This window comes from Pteropus vampyrus, unplaced genomic scaffold (assembly GCF_000151845.1).
Source record: "Pteropus vampyrus isolate Shadow unplaced genomic scaffold, Pvam_2.0 Scaffold204, whole genome shotgun sequence".
NCBI classification, from domain to species: Eukaryota; Metazoa; Chordata; class Mammalia; order Chiroptera; family Pteropodidae; genus Pteropus; species Pteropus vampyrus.
This window is the reverse complement of record NW_011888985.1, coordinates 1,215,279-1,228,637: the sequence shown is the minus strand read 5'-3', so window position 1 is coordinate 1,228,637 and position 13,359 is coordinate 1,215,279. Positions and strand designations below refer to the sequence as shown.

Genomic DNA, 13,359 nt, shown 5'->3' with positions numbered 1-13,359 from the left:
CCTGAGTTGTGTTGCAAGGAGTTTGCTGTGGAACAGAACGTCCAGTGGGTTGGGCCGGCTGTGGTCGCCACCTGGGGAAGAGGTGACAGTCATCTGGACCAAGGAGTGAGTGGTCAGAATGGAGAGGCGGGGTGAGCGCAGAGAAGGAAGAGGAAGAAGACAGCGCCCGAGGTTTGTGACCCCGAGACAGGGGCTGAGGGTGCCGTTAGCCGAGACGTGGTGCTGTGGGCTGAACTGTGTCCCCTTAAAATTCATATGGTTCCCTTCGATCACGCTCTAGTCTGGGGACTCTTCCATCACTCACCCCAACCTCGATCCCTATCCCCATTTTGTTACCCATTTGCAGTGGATGAACTTTTGGGCTGTTTTTCACTGTTTTGGTTGTTACGAATGATGCTGCTATGAACAGTCATGTTTCAGTCTTCGTGTGGACATGGGCTCCATTTCTCTTGGACAGATACTTAGGAGAGGAATTCCTGGGTCACGTGACCAAGGCACGCCTAACTGTTTAAGAAATTGCCAAACTGTTCTCAGAAGTGGCCGTGCAGCCCAACTGGATTTTCACTCCTTTTCAATACGAGCTGTGTCGTGGTCCTTATTTTTCAGCCATTGTCCTCCCCTCCCGTGCACTGCCCGAGACTGGGTGCCAGGTCGTCGGGAGCTCGCGGGCCTATCGACCACCCGGAGTCGTAGGCTCCTGAGAAGTGAGGAGCTTGCTCCTGGGCTGAGGAGTGGGTCCCATCACAGGGCCTTGTCCTACAAGAGTGTGTGTGAAGCACTTGATTCAGTGCCAGATGCGCTCTGTGTGAAGAGGGGCCGAATTACAAGCATAAGCTCTGCTCCCTCACGTGTCCAGGCTGGTGACTACAGGACAGCAGTGTGGCTGGGAAGCTCATGTGGACAGTGTCCACTTCCTTTGCTCACTGTCATAGGAGTCTCAGCCAGTTTTTTGCGCTCATCTCTACCAGCTTGAAAATGGCGAGACCTGTAACGCAGAGACCACGGCCCGCCTGGTGCCCGGTGCGAGCTCGGAAGGCCAGGAGCCCCCAGGATAGGGCTGCTGCTGTCCATGGGACAGTATGACTTCGAAGCCGAGTCTCCAGGCGTTGGACAAGCATCGTGGCTTCCCGAGCCCGTTGATTCTTCTGAGTTTCTGGCTCCTCTTCTGAGAATGAGCATGAGCACCCTCCCTCCCCACCTCATAGCTCCTGCGAAGGTCAAGTGATCGGCTTGTGCAAAATCCTTTGTGGATGGTAAAGGGGCTCACGGCGGAGGTGGCCGTTGGCACCCCTGCAGCCAGTATCTAGCCAGCACCTCTCAGCCCCGCGGGAGGGTGAGCGTGCCCTGGACGGAGGCGCGGGTCACCAGCCTCTTCCCTGGCAAGTCACATGCAGTTGGGCTGGGCTGGGGTTTGGACCACTGTTTCAACAAGTTCAAATCCTGGCCCACAGGCAGGAGCTTCTAACCCGGGTCACTGCTGACCACAATGAAAACCAAAGCCCCCCCCGCCCCACCAAGCCCCTTCGCTCAAGCCCCTGGACTGGCTTGCGCCCACCTCCATCTCCCCGCAAAGTCCCACTATGTGCGTCATACACCTTGTCACGTCCTCGTGGGCCGGTCTTATCATCTTAACCACCTGGGATGGGGGTTGATCCCGCCGTCTGTGGGACAATTGTGAAAACTCCGTGGAGCTTTAAAGCACGATGCCTTCCCGGAAGAGCTGGTGGGCTTGTCGGTGAGGTGGCCTGGCCACGGCTTCGGGTCCCCCGGCCGGCCGTGCCGTGCCGTGTGGTGGGGACTGAGGGCCTGGTCTAGTCCCTCCTCATTTCCCCTCAGGTCGACTGCACCGGGGCCCAGCCAGCCGAGGTTCAAGCCCGCGAGGGCAGCGGCCGCGGGCTTTCTGCCACCGTCCTGTTCCCAGGTCTCAGTAGGGAGCATGGACATGGGCGGTGCTCAGTGACCAGGGACGAAGCGTGGAGATAGAACGGAGGCTTGGAGACTGATGCCACACCAGCGACGTGCACCCCGGGAGTCAGGCCTGGCCCTCCCCTAGCCTTCCCACTGGGATTCATTTTTGGAAACTTTGGGGTAAAGAGATGAGTTAAAAAGGTAAGGAATAGGACCCCAAATTGGACTAGGGTCCTAGCATTCGGCGTTGCCCAAAATGCAACACGGAGTCCCCACGTGGGGGAACTTTGAGCAGAGGCCGGATCTGGGGTTCTTCGTGAGAGATTCCCTAACAATGGGGGGCCCGTGGGGGTCAAACAGCGTCTGTGGGGGCCTGTGGGGGTCAAACAGCGCCCCCAGTTTCCAGAGTTACCGGCGGCCGTGGGAGATTCAGTCACTCTTCTCCCGCACTAGATGGCAATCGGGCGGCACGAAGGCAGAGCAAGGAGGCCTGGGGCCAGCTCCCCTGAGCTTGGTAGGTCCCACCCGCATGGTGGCCCTGAGAGGTGGGCATTGTCATCCTGACGGTGGGCAGCAGGCCAGAGGGCCCGGCGGGGCGGGCAGAGGACTTCAGCCGAGGCCGTGGGCAGCCAGCGGGCAGGGTGGAGGTGGGCTTGGGCGGGGGTGCCGAGGGCGGCCAGGGACGGGGAGCGGGTCTGGGCAGGTGGGTCTGAAGGACGCTTGAACAGGAAACACGCCTGTTAAGCTCTTACCCAGGGCCACGCGCTGTTTTGAGCACTTTCCACCTGTGGACGTGCTTGAGCATCGCGGTGGCACCCTGGGCCAGGCACTGCCGTCCTTGTCATTTTACAGGTGGGGAAACCGAGGCGGAGACATTCGGGAGCTCGTGCAGAGTCACACTGCCGGCGAGTGACGGAGCCGGATGCAGACTCGGTCCTCTGTCGTTTTGCGTTGCGTTTCTAACGACCGGCGTGGACAGGCACGCTGCCCTCAGCCGCTCATGGAGCGGAGGGTGCTCGCCGCGGCCCGGTCCTTCCTGGAGGACTGGGGAGCAGGGCCTGGGGCGAGGCCGAGGCACAGTGGACAAGCGGGGCGCTCGCAGTTTCTCCCCCAGGCTCGGGCTGGCACGAATCGGCCACAGCCCTGTCTGGAAGATTCCCTCGTGCATCTGCACAATGAGCCTTAAGACCAGCAAGATCTTTCTTTTGTGAAGAGTGTGGGGGCCGAAAATAAAGGTACTCTGGGGAGGGACTCGTTATTCTCCGTCCCTTTTAAGGCCGGGATAAAAACCTCCTCAGACCCCCTAGGGACGAAGCAGCCATTCCCCCCCAGGAAAGTTTCTGGGCACTTTGAACAGAAGCTGCCAAACTGCCTTTGTTCTCTGAGAAATCAGAAGCACCTCACCCCTAAATGTCTGGAGGTTACATCTGCAACTAGTGACTCGCTTGACTGAAGTTAGGGTTGTTGTTTTTTTCTGTAATGATGTCGACTTTTTGACACCAGTCGGGTCTTGGCAGGAATAATGAATGGGAATCGCGAAGAATGCCCCAGCCAGGTATGATTAGGTCGAGCCATTTGAAGTCTTTTAACTCTGGGAATAAACCTCAGCAGGTGACATGCTGAATGTGAGTCTACGCAGTCCCTAGGGCCAGCTCAGTGGCCAAGTCACCCCGCCCAGAGGCCCTTGGTCACTGACTGGGACAGCTTGGATCCTTGTCCCAGAGGACTCTGGCTGGCATGGGTGAGATTCTGCCCCCAGGGCCCGCTCCGGGGAGGCCAGACGAGGCGTAATTCAGCATGGAGACACCCTCCCATGCCTGCTTGAAAGTGAAATGTAAACTCATCGTGTTGTTATTGTCGTTCGTGGTGGTGTTAAGAGTCAAAATATTTTCTTTTTCAAATTAAATTTTGTAAGCATCATGTTTTAAACTCTTGGCCAGATGAGACCAGTGATTCGAGAGGCTTGAGACTGTCCTCGGATTTTACTCAGGGAGCCGCCTACGCCCCAGCGCTCCCGGGCTGCCATCATTCCGTCAAGGTCCGCCATGCCCGGACCGCACTGTGTTCCTCTCCTGCAATAACGCTCAGCCTGTCATTGTACACAGCCTCGTGCGATGATTTGATCTGCGCTTGTCCCCTCTCTCCATCATACTGAGTTCCATCCTTGTTTCGGACAACCGGAGTGGTCAAGAAGTGCTCTTGAACCTCAAAATGAAGCACTTGAACTACCGAAAAAGGGAATGAAAATAAACACATTCAATTAAAGAAGAGGAAAAAATGATCCGCACAAGTCAAGCCCTGCCCCATGAGAGGGTGATCAATTAATTATATGGTGGCATCTATATCCAATGGCCTATGGTGAGGTCATTGTTTATGACGTAGAAGTATAAGTTGATAAGAAAGGTGTTCACAATACATCTTGTGAAATATGTAGTTTATAAAACAACCCATTAAAAATACACAAGTGAGTATAAGAAAAAAAATGTGTGGAAATATAAACTCTGGAGTATTAGGAGTGATGATATCTGTGGCGAACACTGCCAGGTGAGCACCTGCTCCAGTCCCTCATCTTCCTGGGTCCCCAGCGGGGTCCCGTGTCTCAGCCTCCCTTGCAGGTCGTTGTGGCCATAATTGATCTCGCCAGTGAGATCTGGGCAGAGCTGACGTGTACCACATCCAGGCCTGGCCGGGTGAAGCTCCCCATGCCTTAACTGCCATGTTCTTTTGCCATCTGCTGGCTGGAGGTCAATGCCCAGGGTGACTTTGACTTTGAAAGCCAAGAGGTGACGGTGGCAGAGCTGCCAGCAGCCTGGATCCTTGAGTAAATGTGAAGCCGAGCTCTCCGTGGTATCGCCACACGCACTGACCTAAAACTGCTCGGGATTGTCATTGAGCTATGCCTCCGAGGGTATTTTCAAGTGAGGGGCCCTGGAGGATGCCTGCAGATAGAGGCAGGGATGGCTGGGAAGGTGTCAGGCTGTGGCAGGGGCCTCCCTCCCTCATGGGCAGCATCCCCGGGCATCTGGGCTCTAATGAGCCCCATCTGCCCTTCCGAGTGGGGAGAGGGCTCCCTCCTTCCAACCTCGGTGGGATTCCATGACCTTCCAGGCACGTTCAGTTTTGTCGTTAAGATTTAGTCCTGTTTACTTGAAAGTTTCGATCTCACTTTTGCTTTGAAGCTCTCTAGGCAGGCTGGTCTTGTGGCTCTCATGGCTTGGGTAGAAGGTGTCGAGCTGGCCTCCTTCTTTCTGGCCTGGTGCTGGGGCGTTGAGGAGAAGTGGAAAATATGTCCCCTTTCCTTTCTCTCTATGGCGACCGGCTGTCCCCTCCTGGTTTGGTGGAACCATTGGTCCCTTAAACAACCGCCCTCTCTGTGGAGGCGAGGTGCTACACCTCTGACTGTTGGTTTTCTTGTGCATGGGGCGGCCACAAGTCCACGGCCTGGCACTCAGGCGGGAGCAGTGAGATCTAGCTAAGGCTTGACATCCTCATCTACTCCCCAGCTCCCACCACTGTGGTCCCTCTCGGGACCTCCTGCTCCTAGGCTCTCTTGCCCAGTGGGAAGTCCTCTTAGGGGCTGCTGGCAGTGCAGCTTCAGCCTGGCCGCCTTCAACGATGCCCACTCTCCCACCAGATAATGCTGGATTCTTCCTATCCATGGCACTCTCTCTCCATGTCAGCGATGTACTGGAGATGGCTTGACCCAGCTCCTAAGAGCCGATTAATGAATTTTAAGTTCTGTGAGCAGATTAGTGTTGCCTTGGTGGCTTGAACTATACCATGGTGGGAGTATTTACACCCCAGGAATTGGCAAAAGCCATAGATCAGACCCTTTTTTTTCTATCTGGAGAGCTGATTGTTAACATATTACCAGCATATCACTGACTTCCCCTGTGGGGTCAGTGGCTGAGCTACTTTCAAACCAGAGACAAACTCTACTGTCCATGCAAGAGGCCACCACTTGGTATCTGAAGCCAAAAGCTGCGTGTAATGCTCTGTGAACAAGGGAGGGCGAGACACAAGTCTTTGAGAAAACAAACTGCTGACCTGATATGGAGATGGAGGAGGGTGGACTCAGGCATGGGAGGGCTTTCCGAGGCAGACTCTGTCGTCCTTTAGCTGTGGAACCATGGTTGCTGGACCTGAAGTGGCTGATTGGCTGTTTGTCACAGTATGCTGTCAGAAGATGTGTCAACTGGCAGAAATAGGTTTAAAACTGACGATGGTGGTTACTTGTTACTTTGGTCAAGAATAATCAATCTCTTTCTTTCTTGAATTTGGGGTAAAAGAATTTCTTATGTTCGCCATTCTCTGATTCAGTGGTGATTTCTCAGCTCTTGCAGGAAGGGAAATTTAAGAGGAGGTCCCATGGAGAGAGGTAAGGAGGAACGTGTGGCTTTTGGCTCTTCAAACTCAGTGTTTTCTGCCCAAAAGGCAATCAGCCTTCACTCGCCGGCGGAAGCTCCCTTTCTGTGGGGGCACAGGGAGTTTTCTGCTGAGCATCGGATCCTCTCTGGGGACAGGCAGCCCTGGGAGCCATTCCCTGGGGTGTGCTGTCCTCATGGCCAGCGCTGCTTTGTTCTCGAGTAAATTCCAGATGCAAAGAAAGAGCTCACGTGTTGAATTCACACGGGGTCTGCTCTGTGGCCCCCCGTCCCCCAGACCCAGTTCACAGAGAGTCCTTCTGTGGATAGAACTGAAGACTGTCATTTTAAAATTTCTCACCCGTGACTCCAAGACAACGTGAATTATTTGATTAAGTCAGAGATACAGAACTTACTTGAGACTAAAAGCATTTCCTTGGAAGCTCTGGATATTATATTTAAAAGGACCAGAAGTAACCATGACTGTGGCCCATTTATGTAGATTCGACCATCTTACGAAAGATCACACGCAGCCAGTGTTTACCCACAGGGCAGCAAAACAACAGCCCTGCAATTAATTATTTAAGCAATAGCATCGCTGAGAATTGCTTAAGTGATATTTATGGTACTTTGCTATGGCAACCACTCTTGTTTTGAATATCATTAAACATCTATCGAACTGCAGTAGTGGAGTTCTGGTTTAAAATTGCACTGGGCTAGCAGCCCCTGAGACAGCCTGCACCGCCTTACTACTGAAATTCCCGTTGAAGATGAAGAAATTGTGAGTACAGCACTTTGAGCGTGGGCTGGCTGGATAGGAGGACTCTGGGCAGAATGATCCCACCACCGAGAGGGACAGCTGTACGTGTCCAGGGACAGAGGTGATACCATGTCTTACATAGTCCATGAGTTTCCTGTGTCTGCCGTAACAAAGTACCACAAATGAGGCGGCGGAAAACAACGCGGATGCATCAGATTGCGTTCTGGAGGACGGACGTGCAAAGCAGGTCAGCGAGACTGTGCTGCTCCTGGAGGCTCCAGAACCTTCCGCGTCCTTTCTCTGATCCCACCCTGATAACCCAGGCTAGTCTCTCCGTCTCAAAATCTTTAGCTTAGGCACATCTCCTAACGCTTTTTGCCTTTTAAGGTAACGTGTTCACAGATTTGGGGGGGTTAGGGTGTGGACATTGTTTGGGGGGGCGTTATTCGGCCCACTACACATAGGTTTGCACCTCAAGGTAGGGGAAACATCTGGATGTCCTGAGAAAGGAGTTCTGTGAAGGTCGGCCCCATAGGGAGTGTGAACAGACCCCCAAGGCCAGTCCAGCCCTCCACCTTTGACTGCTCCCTCCTCCTCTCACGCCTTTGACTCACCCTGCGCCCCTGAGCTTGGCTGCCTTGAGCTCCCAGCCCGTTCGGTGCCTCAGTGTGCTTGTGGATGCTCGCCCCAGGCCCCTCCACACGGGCGGACCCACACTCCACGGCAGAACCTTCTGGCTTTGGGCTTCAGCCCTGCCGAGTGGGGAGCCAGGCTCATGGCCAACAAGAGAGCTCACGTGCCCTCTTGATCTAATTCATGATGCCTCCGTCCCTCAAAGTCACACATGAAATTTGTGTAATTGTTTCGCGCTAAATGGAACACTATCTGCGAGCACTGGCCTCTGCCATCTTATATTGATTTTGAATGCATCGATGAGTTTAATCAAGGGTCTTGAGAGATTTGCCCACTGCGGGGACACAAACAGCTGGAGGCGACGTTGTTCTGGTGATTGAACTGGCATTTATCACCGTGTTTCTAAATCGTCTCGCCCCTCCCCCTCGGAGATTCTCAGAGGATGCTGGGTTAGGAAAGCTCTTTTATTCCAGCGGTCAGGCTCTGGGCTGTAACATGAGATGCTGGCCAAGGACACCCCCCTGGGCAATGCAGGGACAGCCACCAGCTTCCACCGGGAACGCTCCAGTTGCTCTCGGTGGGCCCCATACCTCCTCAAGTCAGAAATAAATAAAAAATTGTGGAGCCTGTGTTAGTTTGTCAGGGGTGTCATGACAGAACACCACAGTCCACATGGCTTAAACAGCAGAAATGTACTTTCCCACAGTTTCCGAGGTCGGCAGTCCAAGGTCCAGGTGTTGGCAAGTTGCTTTTCTCCGAGGCCTCCCTCCCTGGCCTGTGGCTAGGTGGCTCTTGCTGCCTCTTTGCACAGTATTTCTCTGCGTGTCGTGCATCCCAGATGTGTGTCTTAATTTCTTCTTACAGAGACATCAGCCAGATTGGATTAAGGACACCCTCATGGCCTGGTTTTAACTTAATTATCTCTTTAAAGGCCTTAGCTCCAAATACAGTCATATTCGGAGGTTCTGGGGCTTAGAACTTACGTATGAATTTTGGGGGCAGACATATTCGGCCCACGGCAGAGCCCACAAAAATGTGTCAAGATGGGCGGGATCTACAAAAGGCAAAAAGCCCTCAAAAGTCGTAGTTTGGCCTTCTTGACGGCGGATTAATTTGCTTCTCTTACAAGGCAGAGAATGCAACAGGACAGTGTCTAGACAGTTTGGAAAATTCCAGAACAATCAAGATGACCTATCGCAAGAGTTCTAACACATTTACTTGCAGCATCTCTATCTTTTCCTGTTAGCTGCTCTGTTGGCTAAAGCTCAAAAAACACAGACTCTACAAAACATGTTATGACAATTCTCATTTAACTTTCTTTTTTAAGTGATCTTACTATTTGCCAGGCCATCAGTAAAGAATTTTTACATACTGGATTCTTTCCACAAACATTGAATGCTTTTCTACTGAACTGCAAAGACCTGTGCTGGACCCTTTGCTGAACTTGCGAAAGGAAACCATCGATGTGTTTTTTCATGGCCCGTAGCTGACAGAGAGCAGCAGGGAGCGGCCGAGTGACTCAGGGCGAGGCCCCAGGCCCAGAACTTGGCTAACTCCGCAGGACCACTTCCTGTCTCCAATTTCTGCTTCTCGTTAGCAGGAGATTGTGTATTCCAAGAGCTGTGCAGATGTTAATCACATCCACAGACACCAGGGAGACTCTAACGTGGAGGAGGAGTGTGCGCTGCGCCCAAGGTCATCAAAAGTCATCCAGAAAGTCAATGTTAAAGGAACATTGACATAGCCGTGCTGCCCGGGGGATGAGGTGGCGGCATGGCCCTGGCGTTAGCCAGAGCGTACAGGGAGTCACTTATCCCGACCTTCACCAGGCAGAATGAGCAGTGAGCTTCCTCCTTCAGCCTCCAAGGGCTGTATTGGCTCTCAGGGAAATGTTGGGAGCAAAAAAGGAATCTTGGGAGGAAACGATCCCACAAAATATTAGGTGTCATACTTGTTGCTCACGATGCTGCTCTTCCCTGTTCTGATGGACTTTCATTTCTTTCAGACAGGGGCTGGTACTTGGCCCTGCTGGCCGGTCTGTAGAACGGGTTGAGTCTGGCTGGATGCTCCATTGTCCCATCATGAGGGGCTTCTTGAGCGCCCCGCATGAAGAGCTGAGGCTCGACTTTCATCCGTGCCTGGGAAGGTACGAGGGCATCGTGCCGCCTGTCCAGGGACCAGACAAACTTGGGGAAGCCAGAGGCCTTAGGCGATAATTAGCAAAGCATTCCAGATTCCTTCTTCCCAGGTTAGCTTTCCATGGGAACAAGCGGCTTAACCCAGACCCAGGGGCTCTGGGTTGGCAATGACCTCTAACAAGTAAACTGTGAAAGAGGAACCTATTAAGACCAGTAAATAATTAACGTGGGTTCATAGGGATGCTCAGCAAGGCATTTCCAGGGCATGGAACCACTAACCATAAACATTAGTTGGCGCCTTTAGATTATAGACTCAGATAATGAGATCAAACGGGCAGGAAGTCATAACTCAGAACACTGCTTTTTAAACAAGTCAAGTTAGAATAGAGTCTTAGTCTTCATTAATGGGTTTCGTGGTGTTTTTGCCGTGATAGGTAGGGAGAATTTAATTATAGAGTGGCCGGCATGAGAGTACAGTCTGCCCTCCATAACCAAGCCCAGAAAGTAATGTGTGATGAATATTTGTTTAAAATAAGGCTGGTTGTACTCTCTCTCTGGAAGCTGAAGTATAACTGTGTTGCCAGATTAATCATTAAACTAAGCAATCTGCAGATTAATTTAATACTAGAGTCTGAGTCTGGGTGCACAAACAGGAAGCTGGAAGTATTAAGAGATAGCCCAACACTAAATTCAATCCCAATATTAATGCAAGTCCAGCTGCCTTGAATTATTTGATAATGGTGCTTGTAGGTCCTGTAGCCTGCTTCCAGGGCACCCCTCCGGCCGCCCCACTTCCCTTCCGTCTGGATTTCAGAGTGGCCTCTTCAGTCGTCTTCAGCCACAAAGACTACTCCAAGTCCACTCCTTACTCCTCGCAAGGGCAAGTTCACGAGAAAGAGAGAACACGTTTCCTTCTGCCACGCCAGGAAGGCAGGCTCAGCTGTGCTGAGGCCGCTTCTGAACCTCGCCTGTCCCAGTGTCTGGGGTTCCTGTCCGGGCGTGTGTTCTTGGGAGGACAAGACGTGGAAGAGAGACGCGTCCAACCAACTTAAGGACGTTGGTCATCACTTCCTTTCACCATCTGAGTATCTTTTCCTTTCAATTGGTGCAATTAGTTTGACCCTTTCCCCAAACTCCCAGCTCATAGGTGTCCCCTCTCTGCTGTCCTTCAGGGGCCAGCGTGACTTCCTAGGAAATGAGGACCTCATAAAATACAAGGCAGGAAAGAGACTCTGCTCCCCTTCCATCCCTGGGCCCCGCAGCCCGGGCATTGTTGGGTCAGTGCTTCTGGCGCCCTTCTGCCCACTCACCTGAGCCCCCGCGCTGGTCTGCAGGAGGAGACAGGAACTGAACACGACCTAGCCGGCCGAGGACAGGTGGCATGTCCCTTGGACCTGAGGCCGATCTCCAGAGCCGGTAGGTGAGCGACCTCAGCCAGCCTCACTCTAGCAGACGTTCTGGCCACACACTTCGCTTGCACTGGCCAATGTCGTCCGCAGCGTTTCCCAGAGCCAGCGTCATTCCTGTGACGGGGGTGCCGCCGACGCTCAGTGCTTTCTCTGCAGCCTCAGTTAGGCCCGCTCGGCGTCCGCGAAGCTCAGAGAGGCTTTGTGGTCGGGGACGTCCTGCCTTGTCCGAAGGCAGGCAGAGCCCCGAGGCTGTTAGGAGAGCTTCCTGGAAAAGCCCCTTTGCAATGAATTTATTAGTTCTAACAAAGGAAGGAGCTGTGTGTCACGGGTGAAGATAGATGGGCGTCAGCCAGGGGCCAGCACACGGTGCAGGGACAGATGAATGGAACTGGCAGAATCGACCCCACAAAGGAAGAAAATTCAGGCCAAAAATAAGGCCACACTTCCGTCCTGTCATCCAGAGCCATGGCACAGGGTTCCCCGGGGGGGAGGGTGGATGGGCAGATAACCCCACTGTCGCACCACGGCTGTGCCTGGTGTGTTGCTTACGTGTGGATGCAGACCCTCGCCCTCATGTAACGCCCACCCCCAGGTTTGTGGGAGCAGTGACCAGAGGCCAGGAGAAAGAGGTGGCTTCTGAGACCACAACAGGAAGTACTGACTTGGAGGAGGGGGACGTCTCCGTGCACGTCAGGCTGAGACTCACACCCAGCAAGCACTGGTTGTCACCAAACAATACTTATCTGCTTTCTTCTCCGTGGATTTTCATAGTTTAAGCATTTCATATAAAAGGAATCATACAGTGGGTGGCCTTTTATGTGTGGCTTCCTTCACTTAGCACAATATTTTCAAGTTCATCTACAGGTAGCATTGTCAGGCCTTGGGCTGGCAGTGCTGGGCAGTACCTACCCTCGTCCTCACCACGACAACACAGCTGCTAACAGGTATTCATGCTCCCCGTCCGCCTTCCGCTGCTAGGTGTTTGGTAATTTCTTAAAGGCGAAATGATTTAAAAGCAGGCATTTGCACATTAAAGTTCCCATTTTTCCTTGCTATGGTTTAGCTCAGGTTTTCACACGTCCATAACAGTGCACAGGGTTGTATACAAAACAAAACAAAAAAACAAAACAGAAAAAAAAAAACGGGTCTGCTGTATTTTGCGGGCTATTTCAGGGCTATCGAGTGGCACCTGGACTTCAAGCAGTTTTCTGATTGGGGGTCAGACTCTGCCCAGAACCAGCAGGGGGTGGAGTGGTGCCACTTTGCGTTGCGTGCCGTTGCTATGGACACAGGGAGTGTGGCCTGTCCTTCACTGGTGGGCAGGGGCCTTCGCTGAGCTGCGGTCTGAAGCCCCCTCCCGACTCTCCTTTTGAAGGGTGTTGACGAGACCGGTTCGATTCTTCCTGGGTTTGTGCCCCAGTGGGGGTCTCTGCCCTTTCAGGGGCTGTTCTTGACCTCGAAAGATTTAGATATTTTATGTTCAATCCCCAAGATGGATGGGACCTTGGGAAACCGATTTACGCTGACTAGGTTGACAAGAGTTCGATTTACAACCTAGGTTAAAATTTGGTAAATTTACTGTTGGGGTTTATATCAGTCAGAATAGGTTGGCTCTGCCGCCATGACTGTTCCAAAACTCAGGGGCTTCAAGCAACAAAGTGTTTGTTCTTGTTGGTGCAAAGGCCACTGCAGGTCCCAGCCACTCTCTGGGGCAGCTGTCCCCCATGCGATGGCCTGGTGCTGCACCTCCACTGGGACCGTATTGCTACGAATAATGAGACAGGAAGAAAGAACGCACTGGAGGGCCACCCCACTGCTATGTGAATGCTCCCCCCGCAAGTAACACGCACCACCTCCGCTCACAACTCGCTGGCCAAAGCCAGTCACGCAATCATGCTTAATCTCCAGGGACAAGGGAATAACAAATCCCAGAGCGCCCAGAAGGAAAAGAACTGGAAGTACTGGGGAGGGGCACCGGGGTCCACAGACAGACCCACCCTTTCTAACAACTAGGATCCCCATGTCTGTCTTTCCTTCAGATAGTAAAGCCCGTGGCGCCCCAGGCAGAGCTCGGCGGGCCCAAACTGCACTCCAGGAGCCAGGCGTGTGATCGTTTCTACAGTACTCGCTGAAATCCACTCGTAATA

At 53.0% G+C, this 13,359-nt stretch overlaps 1 long non-coding RNA gene across 1 annotated transcript in view; it reads left to right on the top strand.

Moving 5' to 3' along the window:
• The first annotated feature begins 11,139 nt into the window (after positions 1 to 11,139).
• The window catches only part of LOC111746909, a 6,381-nt gene continuing 4,161 nt past the window's right edge, over positions 11,140 to 13,359 (top strand). The window contains exon 1 of the long non-coding RNA XR_002783314.1: positions 11,140 to 11,219. This is a non-coding gene — a long non-coding RNA (uncharacterized LOC111746909). The remainder of the gene's footprint in view (positions 11,220 to 13,359) is intronic.